Raw genomic sequence first — 23,021 nt, forward strand, 5'->3', positions numbered from 1 at the left:
AGTATAGGTAGTGTTTTTATATGAACCTTGATCACAGTGAAGGGCTTAATAAAGAGTTCTATATTTTTCTGAACTTGTCACAAACTGCTTCCACAGATTTACTAATCACCCTGGGGAAGCCTGGTTTGTCAGGTCAGTGTAAACAGATTTTATGTAATACCCTGGAAGACTAGCACTGTATTACCATTGACTGTATCAATAAACACTGGCTGTTTGGTACAGTATGCAAAATGCTCCAAGTTATTTGCTAATTGGTGAAGCAAAATCCACAGTTTGGTAGTAGTTCCACTAAAGAATGTGGAATGCATGATAGAAATTAGACTTAAAACCAGTATCAGAGAAAGTATACAGAAAGGCAACCTTTACAAGCACTGTAGACATTTTTAGGAGGTAATGAGGTATGTATTGAGTTCACTTCTCCTAAAAAGTTCCCAGTACACCAAGCTATTCCATTCTGCAATCTTTTTTTCCAGCTTGGGCCAAGTGAAGAAGGTTAGATGGGCCATTTTTTGGCAGTTGTAAAGTAGCCTAGAGCAAAAGATCATTCTTGTATGTAGGAATGAAAAATGTATTTGCCAGCACATTTGTATTTGATACAATGTGTGTTATGATATTTGGCTCTGCTCTGCTATGTGATTTTATCAATGTGCATTTAAGACTGATTCTTCATTTGTTGATTATATATTGTAAGGAAATCTTTGCTAAGTTCACTGTCTTTTCTTCCTGTGTTCTTAAAGTAACATTAGGTAATGAACATTTATCATACACTGTGTATAACGGAATGTCTTTTAATGCAGCATAAGGAATGGTAGTCTTAATTTCAGAAAATTGTTTTTCAGTGCCATTGGTTTTCATCAGAGATGAAAATGTTTCTGATTATATATATATTTTTTTATTATAGGGAATTAAAATTTCTTTTCTTTGATGTGAAAATTCTGCATAACAAGATGATGACCTTTTTTTTTTTTTTTTTTTTTTTTTTTTTTTTGATCACCAATGCATGTGAAGGAAATTCTGTTATGGTGCCCTACAATAACACTCATTATATTCTTACAGCATGGTGGTAATGGGAGTAATAGCAGTACTGTTCATACCCATTCTTGGCCTGACGGGCTTCCACATGGTGTTGGTTAGTCGTGGTAGGACAACCAATGAGCAAGTCACGGGCAAGTTCAGAGGGGGCTACAACCCTTTTTCGCGGGGGTGCTGTCGAAACTGTTGCTATATATTGTGTGGCCCCCAGTATCCAAGGTAAATTCGCAGGATTTTGTTCATATGCTTGAAAGCAAAGATCACATACTCTTGTAGCATTAATTTTATATGTCTGTCTTTTGTTTTTGTTTTAATTTTTATCCAAGTTAAGTTTTTATAGGAATGATGATATAAAACTTGTTTATTGCAGTATCAAACGACCAGCAAAATATATAGGGAGATATAGGTTCACACCATCTTTGAGTCCTCCAGCACCAGTGTCAACAATAACAAGTCAAAGTCAAGTACGAGTATATATGGACAATGGTGTCAGGCACCTAATTCTACAGCCTACAGTCAAGTGAGTATTCATTTATAAGAACAAAAATACAGTGCATTGCTTAAATCATTAAGAGAAAAAAAATGTTTATGTTTTATTTATGAACTTAATGGTAACCATCTTTCTACAGAGCACAGTAGATGAGTTCTTTGTGATACATGGCAAAATGAAAACACTGTTTCATTGCACATAGTTATTTATAAACTTTTTAGTCACTTATTAGTTAACTTCACCAAAAAAATAATGCAAATATCATGGAGCACTAGCCATTAGTTATTCTAGAAAATATGATAAATTTGTGGAGTCTGATTGTGCACTCCTTTTGAATTACTATTTAAAGAGAGAATGCAGATATATGTGGGTTTGTGGAGGGGGGGGGGGTGAAGAGAGAAAATGAGAATGAGAGTGGCCATCAGTGGGAATGAGAGACTGTTTCAGTTAGTGATTGTGTGTGCAAGTGAGAGAGAATGAGAGAATGAAGGAAATGAAATATGTAGTAGAGTGTCATAAAGCTAAGTGAGCTACAGTCTTTCTTGCAATGGCCTTGTCAAGATTATAGTTTGATTTTTGTCTCAATATTGCTGATGGTGTTGTACTTGTATGTGTATTTCTATGCACAAAAAATTAATATGAGTAGATATGCGGATGTACGAATTGTAAGTCAGATACTTCTGTGTTTACTATTCATGTAGATGTGTATGCATATACCTTGTATAGGTGTTTGGGTATTTTTTTTGCAATTGTGCGTGGGAATGTATGTATGAACCTGCTCATCAATTTTGGTACTTGTTTAATTAAGATGAAATTGCATTTGTCACATTTGGATACAGGACCATGCTTTATAGTACAGTGTTTCAGATTGCCTTGTAAGATCACAAGGGAGATGTATGAACATATCAGTTATTTGAGAGAAATGTGAATTGTTATGTACAAAGTTGCTATAGAAATTAGGGTTGTTTTACTTGCTGGTGGTGGAATTTTTGTGTGCCTTTAGATGATTTTAGCATTTCAAAGAGTTGTAAGAATAATTTAACTTTTTAATGGTGAATTTGATATTGTACCATTTGTATAAATATTTGTTTGGCATTGGTACAATAAACAAATGTTTTCTTTCAGGTGTGTTCTGTAAGTTTACTAAGGATCATGTTTTTTTTTCAGATGTATGATATTTTAAAAATAAATGGATATCATATACATATATTAAAAAATGTAAACATTGTGTGTTATCAAAAATGAAATACTAAGTGACTATTAATAAAGAAACAAAATAGTAAATGAAAGTGTACGTTATACAACCCAGAAAAGATTAACTAAACTGCCCAATATTAAGTTGTACATTTCATGGGTTGTAATGCATTGAAATAAATTAAATGTTTTAATTATGGAAGATTTTAGACTGTATTTTGCTTCATTTTTTATTAAAGATTTAGTAAACCTTAATAAGAGGCAAATAAACACGATTATTGACTGAACATAAATACTTTTACATATTCTCACTTCTGCATACACAAATGCTGTATATATACTTACATATTCTCTCTTTCACTCACTCACACACACACTCACTCACTCACTCACTCACTCACTCTCACTCACTCACTCACTCACTCACTCACTCACTCACTCACTCACTCACTCACTCACACACACACACACACACACACACACACACACACACACACACACACACACACACACACACACAACCACACACACACCACACACACAAAACCTCTACTCAGTCTATCTCTTTCACTGACTCCCACTCACTCACACTGATACATACGCATAGACATCACTTTAAATTTAAACGTGGAGGGACTCAAACTTTAATGTTATGAGCTGTGAGTATGGTTAATATTCAAGTGATGTGCTCAAATATGGCATTGTTTTATGCTAATGTGTAACTAATTATATATGAGTTTCTTTGTAACAAATAACTAATACAACTTTGGAAAGGTGGGTAAGAGCATGGAGTGGGACCATTGGTTGTCGGATTTTCTCAGAAGGAGCAAAAGTCTCTTCATATGTGTTGCAAAAGAGCTTTTCAGTTTTTGGAGCACACAATGACATCCCCAAGAGACAATCTTTCAATTAGGTTTACCATTACTTGACAACTTAGGAGAACTGGCTGCAGAGGTTGAGGTATAGGATTGAAGTGATAAAGAACTATGATCAAATATAGCACTGTCTCTTTTAGGTTGGAATAGCATTTGAGCTGAAACCTTGCTTTCATGAAAATTTTGAAATCTCCAGTTGTAAGTGTTGTTTACATATCCAACTGGAAATAAATGCCAATTCAAACATTCCTTGTTGTCAAGGACTATAGGGTATGTTTTATTAAAGAATATTAAGTTTGCTGTTAATAGATCTTATAGACATCGATAAATCACTGACACCTTTTAAAAAAAATATTATTTGTAACATTCAGGGCTGAGGTAGATTATGGTCAGGCTTTGGGTAGGTTTGCATGACCATAAAACCGGTTTTTGTCCCACAGGACACGGCAGGCTTGATTGCTCAGGATAACGTAAGTACTGTGCATGATATGTCTAATGTGCATGATGGGTCGCATGGTGCGTCCAATCCCTGCATGTACAGTAAAGAAGCTGTAGTTGCTAGTAATTTGGTGCACTGCTAAATGCATGAGTAAATTGTCTTAACCCCACTGACTCTCCTTACCATCCCTCCCCTTGCCTGGATCTCTTGCCCCTATTGTTGCCACTCTATTTCTTTGGTTACACCAGCCCCATCCTAACTCCCCATGGGCCAGGCCTCATATGGTACTTCCTAGATTGGAGACTCTTATATAGAGTAAATACATTTGGAGACTGTGCAGGTTCCTGATTAGAATAGCTTATTTCATGTGGAGGTACACAGGGACATTTTTGGAAAAAATGTTATGTAAGGTGCCTCAGACTTTCTTGCCCTGCTAGCGATTTCAATTTCTGGGGTAGTTGGATATAAGCATACGGATATACTGTTAATTGAGATCATAGATTGGTAATTTTTTCTTAGAAAGAAAAGCAGAATTAGGTGAATTTTTACAGCCTTATGGTAATTGGTCTAGCTTCACCTGAAAAAAGTAGCCAAGGTAACATTCTCCTTGATACTAAGCTTATATTTGGTGAACAATGTAAGGTAGAGGTAATGTGGGAGCGCTTCAGTAATGGAATTGGCTGGGACCATGATGAATAAGTACCACTTTCATCTCTGAATAAGTCAGTTAAATGTCCTCTTTCTCAGCAGTATAATTTAGGACTTATGTCATTGATGATGTGTATTATGCTTTTAATGGAATATTGTTAGAACTGAAGATGAAATATCTCTTTCAAAGAGTAACTTAATCACAGTATCCAAAAGTTTGAAAGTAGTTCCATCTCAATACAACATAAAAAATCTGTAATTTCAAAATAAAATGAGGACCCAACTGGCCAGGGGGAATGATGACATAGAGATAGTCAGTGGTGTAAAGGCTCGGTTGTTTGCCTGATGTTGCAGATGGTGGCTGTGCCTCCCCATGATCCCCGCAGCAGGTGGCTGCAAACCACCGTATAGCCTTCCTTCCCTCGTTAGTGCTCCACCCCAGTGCTCCATCCAGGCCAGTATGGCTGTTGCACAGGTGAGTTTCACACTGCGCTCCCTACCTGGCTATTACCAACCCTATAACTCTTACTGTTCCTTTCACAAATCCTTCTCATGGGCTGTGGATTTTCATTTCTGACTGTTGTAAACCAATGTTATGTCTCTCAGTGTATTACACAGTGTATAATTTGAAATGGAAAGTGTTAGCTGTAAAAGAGTTTTGGTTTTCCAATAAACTACTAATGCTTAACATGCAATAATATTCCTTTCAGTGGATAAGTATAAAGGTTTTTCATTTGACTTCAGATTTATGTAACGATGGCTAGACCTTATTTAAAATCAAGGTTTATGTTCATTAAACAGGGATTCTCTCCATGCTTTTTTTTTTTTAGTTTAACACAAACTGCATATTATACATGCATTGGACATTTCTTGTATCCTCCGAAAAACAGACATGATTACTTTTAATTCTTTATGCTCCACTTGTTGCACATGTAAATATTCCTTCAAATATTTTTTTTTGTGAGTAACAGTAATGATGCAGTCAGAAAAGGAAAATTAGTACTGAACTTGATTATGAGTATATACAATTACAAACACACACTCACTCACACTCACACACACACACACACACTCACACTCACACTCACTCACACACACACTCACTCACACTCACACTCACACTCACACTCACTTACCCACTCACTCATTCACTCACTGAAACACACACATACTCTCCATTCACTCACTCACTCACTCCCATTCACTCATTCTCACTCCCACACTCATCCACGGTCTACTCTACCACACACGGTCTTCACTCACACACACACCCCCACACAACTCACACCACACACACACACACACTACACACACCACACACACACACACACACACACACACACACAACCATCTCTCTCCTCTCTCCTCGCTCCTCGTCTCTCTCTTTCTCTCTCTCTCTCTCTTCTCTTTCTCTCTCTCTTCTCTCCCCTCTCTTCTTTTCGCCTCTCTTTCTCTCTCTCTTTCTCTCTCTCTCCTCTCTCCTCTCTCTCTTCTCTCTCTCTCTCTCTCCCCCTCCCCTTCTCTCCTCTCTCTCTCTCTCCTGCTCTCTCCCCTCTCTCTCTCTCTCTCAGGTTATGCATTCACACAAACACTCACTCACTCCTCACTCACACACTCACACACTCCACCTCACTCACTGAAACACACACATACTCTCTCATTCACTCACTCCCATTCACTCATTCTCACTCCCACACTCCCTCCCATTCACTCATTCTCACACCCCCCACTCCCTCCACAGTCTCACACCACACCCCTCATCACACTCACACACACTCACACTCAACCTCATTCATTTACCCACTCACTCACTGAACACCACATACTATCTCATTCACTCCCTCACTCACTCCCATTCACTCTTTTCTCACTCCCCACCCTCACAACACACACACGCCCACACACACGCACACGCCCCACGCACCCCACCGCACACACACACACACACACACACACACCCACACCACACACACACAACACACACACACACACACACACACACCTCTCTCTCTTTTCTCTCTCTCTCTCTCTCTCTCTCTCTCTCTCTCTCTCTCTCTCTCTCTCTCTCTCTCTCTCTCTCTCTCTCTCTTCTCTCTTATTCTCTCTTATTCTCTCTTATTTTCTAATTTACTTATTTACTTATTTGCTCACTCTGTCAAACAGACAGACACACAGACTTAACGATGATTTGTAAGAAGTCGGTCTATTCATTTGTCTCGGTTGACTCTGCCCCCTTTCCAATATTTTTAATCTTGCCACTAGAATTTTACTGTTTCAACATTTTGTTCTCTTTAAAGCTTAGTAATGTTTTTGTTACAATGTACTTTTTAAAGATGTTGAAGCTTTGTCATTTTTTGGTCTTGAAACAGAATATTCTTTATTTTTAATCACTTTTCTCCACAATTAGATGAATTTGATTTTTTTCCTGACTATAGTAGTGGAGGGAGGATTTATGATTCCTACAGTTTTTTTGAGGAATGAACTTGTTTGTTCTCATATTCTTCACCAATAGTTACTGTCTTTGTAACAATATGTGCTTTGTATGTGGTTAATTTTGATGTTTTATTTTCAGTATATTGTTGCACTTTAGGATAGATGGCATAGATTGGTTGCTGTTGTAGACTAATATGCATGCCTGGATTATATGGTGTTGGGTTTTTGTGTTTGCATTTCTTGAATTTATTGCACTGCCAAGAGTGATTTCCTTTTATTTCTTCAGAGCAAGTATATGAGATGTAAGTATAATGTGTAATGATTTTATTATTATTTGATATGATGAAAACAGATTATTGTACTTCAACATCTAAAAATGCAACATTCACAGTCTTCCTATTTAGGAGGAAAACATTAGGTGTGATTTAAGTAAATGGCCATGTCATATTTTTATTTAGACATTTTATATTTTCCAACTTGTAGTTTTAGCAAAAACAATCAGAGCCAGTTTTTTTTAGTTGTCTTTTAATGCTAGATGGAAACATTTTGCTAGAATACAATAGCATATGCATTGGTTATTATCTATTTTACAGCATAGATTGGCCAGTCTGTTAAATGATTTCATGGTACTTTGAAATGCAGTTTTTATGTAATGCTATTCAGCTTTCTGAATGTCACTGAAAGCCATGAATACAAGTTTTGGGCATTTTCTTAAAATATGTGCTTTTGCACTGTCACACATGGAGCTATAATAGATCTTTTGTTGCCTAATTGATTGAGTCTCACAAGTACTTGGCATGGGAGGAGGAAAATTAGCAAGTAAGTCATATTTAATATCTCATTTCTGCATGAACTGTAGGTGGTTGTTACTGTTTATCCAGGTGCAGGGAAAAGAAAGGCTGCCATTGGAATGTAGAAGGCAAGTGTATGTATGATTAATTGCAGTTAGGTGAAGGGCTGAGGAATGGACTTGCCTCCCCTTTTTAATTATTTTTTGTCATTTTAAGGATTTTTCATATGTCCTTCAGCTGAGGCATGAGTGATTAGGTGATGTTATATTCTGTGCAAGAAAGTGTTACTGCTATATAATTTTCACATCAGCAAAGTTTACACGATAGATTCATAGCATATTGATGGTTAAGGTAAGATGATTTTGAGTTTATTGTTATGGTGCATATGTATGCATAGGCATAGCAGATAGAAAATGTTTTTACTTCACATTTTTTTCCTTTCTGTTGCCGATGAATGTTCTTTAGTTATTACATTAAAGTGGGAATTCTACTGTTCAACATAGTGTTTCTAATGTAGAGACTGCAACAAGATCAGATGCTGTTGCATGGAAAAGTCAGATTAACTTGGCAGCTTTGTCTAGGCCATTCAGTCCAACCTCTTTAAGATTTTAAAAAAAATGGGTATGGTTTGTTGGAGCAGGTCCATTTGAATTTGTATTGTACACTGAGTGAAACTAGGAAGTAGTGACACAGCACACTATTGCCGAACTAGCATAGAATGATTTTATTTATAATGAAGATGTGTCACTTTTACCCTTTTGAACTGCAAACCCTACAGCTTCTCAGTCACTCCCCCAAATATAAATGATGCCTGATTTTTCATGTTTCACCAAGGCAAAATTTTATCTTTGGTATTTCAAGTGCTTGATCATACACACTGGAAAATGTATATTTTATTGTCATATATCAAGTATAATAGACCAGTAGAGTGTCAAAGCTGAAAGAGTTTTCTTCAATGACAGTACAATACCAAATGACTAGGTGATAGGTAATATTATAGTATGTGGGACGAGCAATGAGGAAAAGAAAGAATGATTAGTTAACCTGTATCTGCCGGGCCACGTCTATAGTCGTCCTAACAAACCGACTCATCACGCTGGGTAAGGCTAGGACACCCAGCCCAAAAGGCAGGACAATTGACAGAAGTCATTGGAGTCAGTAAAACTGAGAGATTTCTGATACTGTCATAGAAGGGATTAGCAGGAAAATATATGCCATACAGTACCAGATTTATTATTTGACATCCTCTGAGTCAGGGTTGTCAAAATTCATCCCTTGGAATAAAATGTGGACATCAGGATGGTCATAAATGTCCCACAGGCCATATTTGCATGCACATCTAAAATGTGATAAGTGAAATAAACTTTACATACAGGTATGTAATATCACATGGTTTTTGATAATGTAATCTTGGGAAGCCGGGTATGTATCTTTGTTGGCTCTTGTGATAGTAGTTGCACTTCACAATAGCAAAGAGGAAAGAACCTTGACTGTATGATTAGCTAAGGGAGGGAAGGGTCTACTTGGGGAATATGGTTATGAGGTGAGTGTGTCAGGAGAGAGCTTGCCAGACAGTGCCTGATTTATTAGCATTCATCTCTTTCACAGCAAAAAAATAATTTGGAAAAAACATCACACCATTTTTTGACCAGGTTGTACTTGATTGTGGCCAATAGGATTAGCACAATGTTTAATAAGCCAAATAAGCAGTTTTGTGTTGGAACAAAAAGGAAGGTGGATAGTAAAACACATAGCAAGTTAACATGCTCATACTGGATAATGTTTAATCACATAATGATGAACTGTGCCCAAATGCCAGATGGTAAGTATTCATGCCACTTGCCATTAAGGCTAATCTAATTAATGTGGGTACACTTCTTTAGTCATGACTGCAGTCATTGAGAGATACAGCCCCTCTAATGTAGGCTTTAAGTCTGTATTTAACTTTATTTCCTTAAGAATTGTTTATACTGCAGCCAAAGGCATAGAGAGCTCGGTAGGTAAATGTTTCCCGTGCTTCAAATTTTTCACTTGTATTGCTAATTGGGCATGAATCTGGGTCCATGGTTTAGTATGGTGCCGAGAATTCTAATTGCAAATGAGATAAACATAGCTGCCAAGTTTTGCTGAGCCTCTGCAAAAACAGTTATCTCTATATTTGAGTAAAGGCCTTTCACACTTGTAGTTTATCTGTCAATTTTTGGGTTTCCGCATGAATTTTTGGGTTTCCGCATGCATCATATGTGCGGAACACTTCCCAAAAGAAGATGGTAGCAATCGTTTTTGTCTGACTATACCCATCTTGATCTTGTGCTACAGAGGATCTATAATACTAGTTTTTTTTATTAACCCATTCCCGACGGGTGGCATGTACGTACATGCCATGGCATGGCGGGACTATCTGCCGGGGGCATGTCTGTACATGCCATGGTGTATGTATGGACATGCCATGAGTTATTTTTTGTTACAATCTCGGCAAAATATTATTTTTCTGCCGCTGAAAGTGTGATTAAGTCGTTTTTAACACTTTCTCATTTTTAATATGCAAAAAAAAAGAAAAAAAAATGCAACAAACCGACGATTTCAACTCCATGATGCCACACACTGTTTATTTTATTCAGACTATAGACTGAATAATGATAAAGTATGGAGTTTATATAACGAAAATACCTTTCAGTCTCGATTTATCAGGAAGTTTGGCAAGTAGAGACTTGAAAAAATAATGAAAACTGAAAATACAACATATCTTTGTAGTATTACGAAGAAACGGCATGGGATGCTGGTATTTGGCATGAGCGGTCGCGCATGCTAGGGCGACGATGTAAGCCCCCGGCTGCGAGGCCTGGGCCACTATGAGTACTACCTGTCGGGAAAGGGTTAATGATTGAAATAAAAGTTCATGTGAAAATATGCTAATGTTCTAGAGTATTTCTGTATATGACATAGTAATCTCCTTTACATAACTATATTTCTTTAAAATAACGTGATATGTATGAGAATGCTCGTGTGATTACCAGGACCTCAATCTGATGGCGCCATGTTTGTTTTATCTGTTTTCTACTTTCGCTGCAATGGTACTCTATGTGATTAGGGTCAGGCCATTTGCATGTGGAAAATTCATGCAGAAACACAAAAATTGACAGAGAAAGTGCTAGTGTGATACTTTTGTATGGTTTTACAGGACTTTTACCAGATCACATTTATTTTGTTATTATGATTATGATGATATTTGGATAACTTTTGAGTTTAATTTAAGTTATTATACCTGTTGAAATCTATTATTAATATTGTCATGTTGTTGCTATTATTATTATTATTATTATTATTATTATTATTACTATTATTATTATTATTGTTATTATTATATTATTATTGTTATTATTATTATTATTATTATTATTATTATTATTATTATTATTATTATTATTATTACTACTACTATTACTATTATTATTACTTTTATTATGATTATGATAATGGTTGAGTAACTTTTGAATTAATTTACAGTGATTATACTATATGATAGTTATTATTTTTGTCATGTTTTACCAGGGCTTTGGGGGGGAGCTTATAGCAAATGAATAGTTAAAATCCTCTCTTTCATTTGTCTCGAAAGCACTAAAAAGCACTTCTTTGATCTCAGGTTAAGACCTTTGGATTCAGACACTAGGTTTTAATTACAAGTACAGAAAAGGATTTGATGACATTAATGGTTACTATTGATGGTAGGCAAGGATTATGTTGATGATGTTTTTTAATATCATTACGTGTTATAGAATAAGTACAGGCAATCTCTCTTTTACATACTAATACAACTGTCGTTATGAACATATTGATTTTAATTTTTCAGATTTTCTTTGGCATTGTCATCAGTATCAATATTATTAGTATGGTCGATATTGTTTGTTATAAGTATTGTTGATGTTTTTAATAAAATTGATTTCTCTCTTTTCAACCTGATCTTTGTCTCAATAAACAAGTGTGATTGACAGAATTTAAGTAAAGTTTTCTTTATCTGAAGGCTTACAGTTTTTACAAGTATAGGAGTGCCACTATAGTGGTGGAGATTCCTCTGCAGATTCTGGCTATCGGGAGGGTTCACCTTGATACCATATGCAGTATTTTTGTCATGATTAGTTGTACTGCTAGTTTCAGAAGTTTTATGTTATTATTGTTGGTAATATTGACAATATTTACAGTTGCATAAATATTGTCATTGCTAGCTGTCATCATCATTGACATCGTCATCCAAATTTTCATCATCTACATATTTTTTATATAAAGGTCTTGGTTAATCTTCATATTTGTTTGTACTGTTTGGCATTTGTATAGACAGTCAGAACAAGAAGAGTTCTGTCTAAAACCAGGGTTTATAATAATTCTTCAGCAAAAGGATATAATCTGGAACAAGTGACCTTACACTTTTAAAATTTTGGTCTTTGAGCCTTATAAGAAAAGTCAAATGTTGTGAAAAGTATATGCTCTCTCTATATAGCTATTTATACTGCTAGGTAGAAAAGAGGTAAAGGGAGGGATAGATGGATAAATTCATAAATCAATGTAACTTTTATATGCATTATGCCACACACACACACACACACACACACACACACACACAACACACACACAAAAAAAAATTTAGAATTTTTTATTTTTTATAAATTTTTTTTTTTTTTAAAAAAAAAAAAAAAAAAAAAAAAAAAAAAAAAAAAATTTTTAATTTTTATAATAATAATAAAAAAAAATTTTTAATAATTTTTTTTTTTAAAAAAAAAAAAATTTTAAAAAAAAAAAAAAAAAAAAAAAAAATTAAAAAAATAATATAATTTTAAAAATTTTAATTTTTTATTTTTTTAATTTTTTATTTTTAAATTTTTATATAAATTTTTAATTTTGTATTTTTTTATTTTTAATTTATAAATAAAAAAATTTTTTTAAAAATTTATAATTTTTTTAAATATATTTTAAATATTAATTTAAATTTTATTATAAAATATAATTTAATATATTTTTATATAAAATTATAAATTAAAGAAATATAATTTTCTAAAATTAATTTATAAAATGAAAAAAAAAAAAAAAAAAAATTTAAAAAAAAAAAAAAAAAAAAAAAAAATTATAAAAATAAAAAATTTAAAATTTAAAAATATATTTATAATATATATAATTATATATTATATAATATATTTATAATATTTTTAAATTTATATTATTTTATATATATTTTATTTTTTTTTATTTATTTTTATATAATATATTTATATAAAAATATTTTTATAATTTATATATATATAAAATTTAAAATATTTATATATATATATATTTTTATTATATTAAAATATATATATTAAAATATAAATTTATAATATATATATTTATTTTTAAATATATATTTATATATAAAAAATTTATATATATATAATATTTATTTATATATTTATAATTTTTTATATATTTTATATAATATATAATATATATATATTATTTTATAATAAATTTATTATTTTAATATTTATTTTTATAATAAATATAAATATAAAATTATTTTATAAAATATAAATAATATTTTTTATAAAATTTTTTTTTTTATATAATATTTATAAATATTTTAAAAATTTAAAAATTATATAAAAAATTATATAAAAAATTAAAAATATATTATATATTTTTTTAAAATAAAAAATTAAATTTTAAATATATAAATTTATATTATAATTAAATATATATTTATATATTATTTAATATATAATAAAAATTTATATAATATTTTAATATAATTTTTTAAAAATATATATATATATTTAATATATTAAAAAATTTTTTTTTAATATATATTTTATATATATTTTTTTATTTTTTTTTTATATATTTATATTATATATTTTATATTTATAATTTTATATATTTTTATTTAATATAAAATATTTAAAAATATAATATATATATAATATTATATTTTATTTTATTATATATATTTATTTTTTAAAATATATATTTATTTTAAAATATTTTAAAATTTATATATTTTATATAAAAATTTTTATAAAAAATATATATTTATATATATTTTTTATATATATATATATTATATAAAATTAAATTTATTAAAATATATATTTAATATATATTTTTTATATTTTTATATTTATTATTTTTATATAAAATATAATATATATATTTATAAAGATATATATTTATATATATAAAATATATATATTTATATTTTATAATTTATTATTATATATATTTTTTTATATATTATTTTTTATATTTTATATATTTATATTTTTTTATATTTTTAGTTTTTATAATATATTTATTTATATATATATATTTATATATATATTATATATTTTTATATTATATATTTATATATATATATTTTTTTATATCTTTATATTTTTATTTTTTTTTATATATAATATATTTATAATATTTTATATATATATTTATATTATATATTATATTATTTATTATATTATTATATATTATATATATATATATATATATTATAATATTTTTTATATTTATATTTTATATTTTATATTTTATAATTTGTCATATATAATATAATAGATAGTATAATTTTTTAATTGAGTAAATATTATATTATTATATTATATATTGGACGAGCAATAAAAAAAGAATGATTAGTTAACTTATTTGGCAAGTCTATAGTTCCTAACAAACCGATCATACGCTGGGTAAGCTAGGACACCAGCCAAAAGAGAAATGACAGAATATTTGGAGTATAAAACTGAAATTTTGATACTGTCATAGAAGGTTAGCAGGAAATATATGCCATACAATAATTTTATTATTAATTCAGTCAGGGTTGTCAAAATTATACCTTGGAAATAAATGTATAATATGGTCATAAATGTCCCACAGGCCAATTTATAATTAAAATTTGTAATGTGAATAAATTTACATACAGGTATTTAATATCACATGGTTTTTGATAATTAATATTGGGAAGGTATTATATTTTTGCTTTATATAGTTGCACTTAATATAAAAAAGGAAAAACTACTGTATGATTAGCTAAGGGAGGGAAGGGTCTACTTGGGAATATGGTATATGAGTGAGTGTGTAGAGATATTGCCAGACAGTGCATTATTTATTAGCATAATCTTTCCAGCAAAAAAATAATTTGGAAAAAAATTAACCATTATTTGACCAGGTTTACTTATTGCCAATAGGATAGCACAATGTTTAATAAGCCAAATAAGCAGTTTTGTTGGAACAAAAAGGAAGGTGGATAGTAAAACACATAGCAAGTTAACATGCTCATACTGGATTAATTTAATCACATAATGATGAATTGCCAAATGCCAGATGGTAAGATTGATTCATTAAGGCAATTAATTATGTGGGTACACTTCTTTAGTCATGACTGAGTATTGAAGATAAGCCCTTTAAATGTAGGTTTAATTGTATTTAACTTTTTATTTTAAATTGTTTATATTGCAAAGTATAGAGAGCTCGGTAGGTAAATGTTTCCCGTGCTTCAAATTTTTACACTTGTATTGCTAATTGGCATGAATCTGGTCATGTTTAAGTATATTTGGAAATTCAAATTTGAATAGATAAACATACTGCCAAGTTTGTGAGCCTCTGCAAAAATTTTATTATATTGAGTAAAGCTTTCACACTTGTAGTTATCTGTAATTTTTTGGTTCCATGAATTTTGGTTATCATATATATGCGGAAACACTTCCAAAAAAGATTTTTTAAGTTTTTTATTACTATACCCATCTGATCTTGTGCTACAGAGGATCTATAATATATTTTTTTATTACAATTCGACGGGTGGATTACGTACATGCCTGATGGCGGACTATCTGCACTGAGGGCATGCTGTACATTGCCATTGTGTATTATGGAATCATAGTATTTTTTGTTACAATATCGGCAAAATATATTTTCTGCCGCTGAAGTGTGATTAATGTTTAACACTTTATTTTTAATATGAAAAAAAAAAAAAAGAAAAAAGGATTAATTATTTTTAAGATTTAAATAATTATTTTATTTATATTATAATTTTATATTTTTTTTTATTTAATTAATTATTAATTTAAATCTTATATTTTTAATTTATTATTTTTTTTTTTTTTTTATTTTTTTTAATTATATTATAATAAAATTATTTTTGGTTTTTTATTATATTTATATATAATATTTATTATTAATATAAAAATTAATTTTTAAAAATTTAAGATAAAATTTATATTATATTTATTTTTAATTTAATTTATAAAAAAATATTAATTTTTAATTTTAAAATATTTTAATTTTAATATTTTTCTTTTTTTTATATTTTATTAATATTTATATATAGATTATATATATTTCTTATTTAGATTATATATTATAATTATATATATATTTTATTAATTTTTATATTTTATATTTATATTATTTTTTTATATATTTGATATATATTTATATATTTAATATATATTAAAATTATAATTTAAATTTATCATATATAAATATATTTTATTTATTTTTAATAATATTTATTATTTTTTTAAAATTTTTTTTAATATTTTTTTTATTTAATATTTTAAATTTTTATAATTTTATATATTTTTAAATTTATATATATTTTTTAATAAATATATTATTTAATATATATTTTTAATATTTATATTTTAATTAAAAATTTAATTAATTATTTTTATAATAAAAAAAGATTTAAAAAAATTTAATTAAAATTTTTAATTTAAAATTATTAAAAATATTATATTAAATAAAAATTTTTAATTTTATATATAATTAAATAAAATTATATATATAAATTTAAAAATTTTTATAAAATTTTAAAAAATTTAAAAAATAAAAAATTTTTAAAATATAATAAAATTAAAAAAAAAATTTAAAAAATAAATATAATAATTTTAAAATAAAAAAAATTTATATAAAAAATATATATAATAAATTTTAAAATAAATTAAAAAATAAAAAACATAAAATATTTTAAAATAAAAAAAATAAAATAAAAATATAATAAAATAATAATATTTAATATAATAAAAATATTTTTTAAATATAAATTTTAATATAATTAATATTATATAAAATTTTAATATATAATATAATAATATATATATATAATATAAAATATAATAAAATTTTAAAATATATAAATTATTTTATATATTTTAATATATTTTTTTATTTATAGTATTATTTTATTGATAATTTTTGTATTATTTATATATATTAATATTATAAATTTTTTTTTTTTTTTATATTATATATATTAAAATTATATATATTTATATTTTATTGTATAATATGTTATATTTTTAAATTTTATAATTTATATGTATATATATTTAAATTATATTATTTAGGGGGAAAATTATATATATATTTATATTAATATTTTAATTATTATATTATTTATATATATATTTAAAAATTTTTAATATATTATATATTTTTATAAAATATATATATATATATATATATAATATAATTTTAATATATATAATATATATATTTATATATATAAAATATATATATATATAAGTTATATTATTATATATTTTATATATATATAATATATGTAAAAATTATTTTATAATTATTTTTAAAAAATATTATATATATATTATATTATATATATATATTATATATACTATAATATAGATATATATAATAAAAATATTTTTTTTAGATATATATAAATATATATATATTATATATATAAAATTATACTATATATATATTATTTTAATTTATTTATTATACATTTTAAATTATATGTGTGTGTGTGTATGGATTTATGTATTAGTATGTATGTATGTATATATATATATATATATATATATATATATATATTTTTATATATATATATATATATTTATATATTATACACACACACCATATATATATATAATAATGTATATATATAATATGTATTGTATATATATATATATGTATATGTATATATATGTATATATATGTATATGTATATATATATGCATATAATATATGTATATGTATATATATATGCATATAATATATGTATATGTATATATATATATGTATATATATATATATATATATATATATATATATATATAATGATATCATATATATATATATATATATATAATACAAGATTATCATGGAGATGCTTAGAAGTACTGAGCCAATACTTAGATATATTAGACAGGCATACTACAGGCGTTTAGTAACAGGACAGGCATTTTTAGGAATAATAGGTCTAGCACTATTAACCCAAAGTCTCTGGGAAAATGTTGTGTTCACTGTAGTATTATTTTGTGAAATGCCTCTGCATATAGATGGCTTTGCAAGTGCTTAGCCACGAAGGAGTCAGTTATTAGACCTTGAGACCTCACCTGATTTTATTTTTCCTTTTCAAAAATCATGGAGAAGGGTAAACAGGTGGGACAGGTAGTACTTATGATTGGCTCATTGGTGACTTTGTACCTGTGGAACCATCTATGTGTAAAAACAATAATGAATTAACTCATTGTGCACAGTGGGATGACATGTATGCACATGCCATCAGGTTGATATAATTATCAATACAGATTTTGGTTTTGCAGCCCATTTAGTGATATATCATATAACTTTAATTTTATTTACTTTTTTTACTAATGCTTATATGTAATGATGATACATGGTTTTATGATCTCAAAATATGTGAGAGAAAGATAGGACATTGGAAATTTCGGGGTAATATACATATATCTTTTTTGGGTATGTGGCGTGCGTGCGTGTGTGCATGCGTGTGTGTGTGTCCATATACATATACATATGTAAAAATGCATATATAATCTAAATGATAAATTATATATATATAATAATATATATATATATATATATATATATAATATATATATATATATATATAATAACACACAACACACACATACATACCACATATATGTATATACAAATTTAATATATTTATATAATTATGTACATGTGTAATGACATGTATGTACATTGTATGTATATTATATATAATATATGTATATATATATATATATATTATATATATAATATATAATATATATATATTATATATATAAAATATATATATATACATATATATATAATACATAAAACATACATCACACATAATATTATATATATAAAATAATATAATATATATATATTATAATATATATACATAAAACTATTATATGTGTTGTGTGTTATTAGTGGTATGTGTGTTCACACACAAAATGTAAAAAACCACACACACAACCCACAAACAAAAGAAAACCCCCTTTTCATACACATACAACATACACACATACATTGTGTTTGTGTGTGTGTGTGTGTGTGTGTTGTGTTGTGTGTGTGTGTGTGTGTATGTGTGTTGTTGTGTGTTGTAGTGTGTGTAAACACTACACATATATATACACACACACATAAATATATATATTATATATAAATAAACATATATATAACTATATAATCAAAACACACACACACACACACACACACACACAACACACACACACACACACACACAACACAACATGCATGCATGCATGCATGCATACTACATAATACATACATACATACATACATACATACTATCATACATACATACTATCATACATACATACATACAACATACATAGCACATACACACACACACACACACACACACACACACACACACACACACACACACACACACACACACACACACACACACACCACATACATATATACATATGTACACTTATATATATATATATATATATATATATATATATATATATATATATATATATAATATATATATTATATATATATATACACAATATATATATATTATATGTACATACATACATACATGCATACATACATCCACACATTAATATATGTATGTATGTATTTACACAGTTCATATATTTATTTCTTATATATTGTTTGTATATGTATTTTGACATAGACTATTAACCCCTTGGATCTGGATGAATTGACCATTGTGTCAGAAAATTGGTTGTTGGGTAGGTGATGTGAAAATGCAGTCTTGGAAAAATTTGGCTGATGGGAACCTGCTGTCATTACTGGGGTTGGGGGAAACACATTGTTACAAATTGTTATTCTCAGTGCACTGAATTATACTGTCAAGAGAGATGATGTGGAGCCTATGCAGGGAAACTGTCTTTTACCATCTTGATACAGCATCTCAAATGACAAATGTAGACATTGAAAAATAGCCAAAAACAAAAAACTTTTATGCAGAAAGAGAGAGAATAACTCTGCACTGAGGAAGCAAGGAGTCTTGTCACTGCACATGAGTGTTCTGTGTGCTGGCTACTAGTCATGCATATGTCAGAGTGGCCATTCAAGTAAGGCCAATGCCTTGATTTTGTGCAAAGCACTGGATCCAAGGGGTTAAAATGTTAATGCTTTAGTTCTTAAAGTTAAGTGTAAATATTATGCAAAGAGCATTTTCCAAAGGCTTTTGTGTGCTTTGCAAGAGGTAAGAACTAAGTATGTAGTAAGGGAAGATGGATATCAATTTTTAATTTTTTTTTTTTATAGATGTATTGATGGTAAGTGTGTTAATATTAGCCACAGTAAGTGAAATCTTAATCCTGTCCTCTTGGTGAAATAAAGTGTGTGATGATATCGCTGGCCCTCAGATGCTGCGTCCACTACCAAGCCCCTGCCCCCCAATCCAGCACGGTCCTTCTTGTAGCCACAACTATAACTACTTTACCGTTAAATCCCGAGACCTAGACTCATGCCATGGGTTAAACCACCATCAAATGTTGGATTTAGGTTCCTGCCCCACCTCCAAATTACATCTTTGATAAAGTTGAATTAGAATTTGTTCCCTTTGATAGTTTGAAGAGATGAGTAGATTCAAAATTTAAGAGGACCTTTACACATGATTGTATGAATCTTTTTTTAGTGACTCCAACCAGTAAAGCAAATCAATGAAAGTACTTTTGTTTTGTTTTGTTTGATGTATTTAATTCTGTGGTCAAATTATTGATTAGTGGTGAATACTTAGTTGTGAATGCTTTTATATGAGAAATATTTTCATACTAGCCATTAAAATGTTTGTATGAATTTTGGTATTTTTGTAAGCTCTCTGATTATAATTTTGTTGTGTTACATGTTGTTTTTGAATTTTGAAGAAAAACAAATTAGAAAAGAGTCAAATTTGAGATTTCAAGTATTTCCTGTGTCAGTAAAAAAACTGATGGTTCCTTTATACTACTGAAAAATATTGATAGTGTGTGGAATGAATTGCCAGCCAAAGTACTGATACCTTTTATTTTCTTCTCCCCTCTCCTTTCTTTAATCTAGTTAGTCTTTTTATCTCCCACTTTCTTTTCCACCACATCATCCTGTCTTTCTTTTTCCTCTTCTTTCTTTTTCTCTTTCTGGCTCAGTGGTGACAGCTGAACCTTACATTTGGATGGCCTGTTACCGTCAGATACTGCCATCCCTGTGTTGAGCAGGGAGGGGAGGGGGGAGCAGGAGTTGAGATTGCTATCATGGCCTTCTTGGTTACTGCAACCATAGTTAGAGCTACGTGGTTCCTTTTCCGTGGAAAGGAGTGCCGAACTGCATCCTGTTACGTGGTATGCACTTTCTGTGCTTGGACTGCTTGCACTTTGCAGTTCCCTTCCCTTGGTGACCTTTTTATTTTTTTTCTATACCCAACTCTTCTTTTTCTCATCCTTCTCCTTCATTACCTTATTATTGTTTTCGTTATTATTTCTGTTATTAGTATGGTTATTGTTTTTGCTTTTGTTATTTTTGTTATTACTATTTTTACTATTATTTGCATAATTACTGTTACTATTATTTTGTTGTCACTTATTTCTTTATTTAATATTTATGTATATATTTGCTTATATAACAGTAATATTGATTTTGTTATTATCATGTTGAATTTTTACTGAGCATATTAAAGACATTGATAGCAGTCTTCCTCCAGCTCCTCCTCCCACACTCCACACAACGAACAAACATAGAAGACAAGACCAGCTCCTCCTCCGTTCCTTTTGGTCACTTTTCATCCACTTGCTCATTCTTTTCTTTCCCTGCGTCTTGTCTTATTCTTGTTTCTAATCTTGATCCTATTCTTTGTTCCCACTATTTTTCTATTTCTGTTTCTGTTCCTCTTCTACCCCTTGGCTGTGGCTGTCAATACTGTACATATTTGTTTTATTGAAATGGGGATTTTTTAAATACTTTTGCTTATTATTCACTTATTTCAATTGTCACTAATAACCACATGTTATGATTTCTGAAATTATGATTAGTATGTATATATTATATATATATATATATATATATATATATATATATAATATATATATATATAATATATATATATAATGTATAATATTTTATTTTATATATATGTATAATATTTATTTATATATAATATATATATATATATATATATATATATATATATATATATATATATATATATATATATTTATATTATTTTTTTTTTTTCCAAGGTCATATTTTGTACATCTCAATTGGTCCAATATACAGTATTTTGTTTTGACAACTGAAAAGTATGTTCATAGAAAAAAAAAGTAGGAAGGTTTGGTTCGGATTATGATATTTACCTACATGTGCATTTGTGAAAATATAGTACTCATACTTATTCTTACCTGAAGTTCTATGAAGCACTGCTTTTCTTGCAAGCCTGAGAATATAATTGCAATATAGTAAACATTATCTGCTTTAGAGGCATTGTACAAAGTAGATATTGCATCTTTTGCTCTTTTGTCCCAGCACTATTGAGTGTACAGTGTCGTTACTCCAACTTTGCTTCCAGAGGATACTCTCACAAAGTCATATTAGGCTTTGTCTAATGGTTGTGTCTGGCTGCTTGATGTATCTCTTAATTTACTGTATTTTTGCTGCCCTTGATTTGCAAATATTTGATATGTATTGAAGTTGTTGATACCATTTTTGCACCTGTACATGATTGTTGTATCAGCTTAGTTGTAACTGAGTATTATCTCCCTGCCTGTAGCTGGTGGAGGGGGGAGGGGCCGGAGCATCATCTTCGGTCACAGTGAGCACGGGTGGGGCAGGAGAGTGTGATGACAACAGCCAGCCCCTCCTGG

The 23,021-nt window shown here is 28.7% G+C and overlaps 1 long non-coding RNA gene across 1 annotated transcript; it reads left to right on the forward strand.

Moving 5' to 3' along the window:
* Positions 1 to 1,525: 1,525 nt before the first annotated feature.
* Positions 1,526 to 23,015, forward strand: LOC119582577. The gene is made up of 3 exons (XR_005229648.1): positions 1,526 to 1,552; positions 4,032 to 4,061; positions 22,928 to 23,015. It is a non-coding gene; the product is annotated as an uncharacterized LOC119582577 (long non-coding RNA).
* The last annotated feature ends 6 nt before the right edge of the window (positions 23,016 to 23,021 follow it).

This window comes from Penaeus monodon, chromosome 16 (genome assembly GCF_015228065.2).
Source record: "Penaeus monodon isolate SGIC_2016 chromosome 16, NSTDA_Pmon_1, whole genome shotgun sequence".
Lineage (NCBI taxonomy): Eukaryota > Metazoa > Arthropoda > Malacostraca > Decapoda > Penaeidae > Penaeus > Penaeus monodon.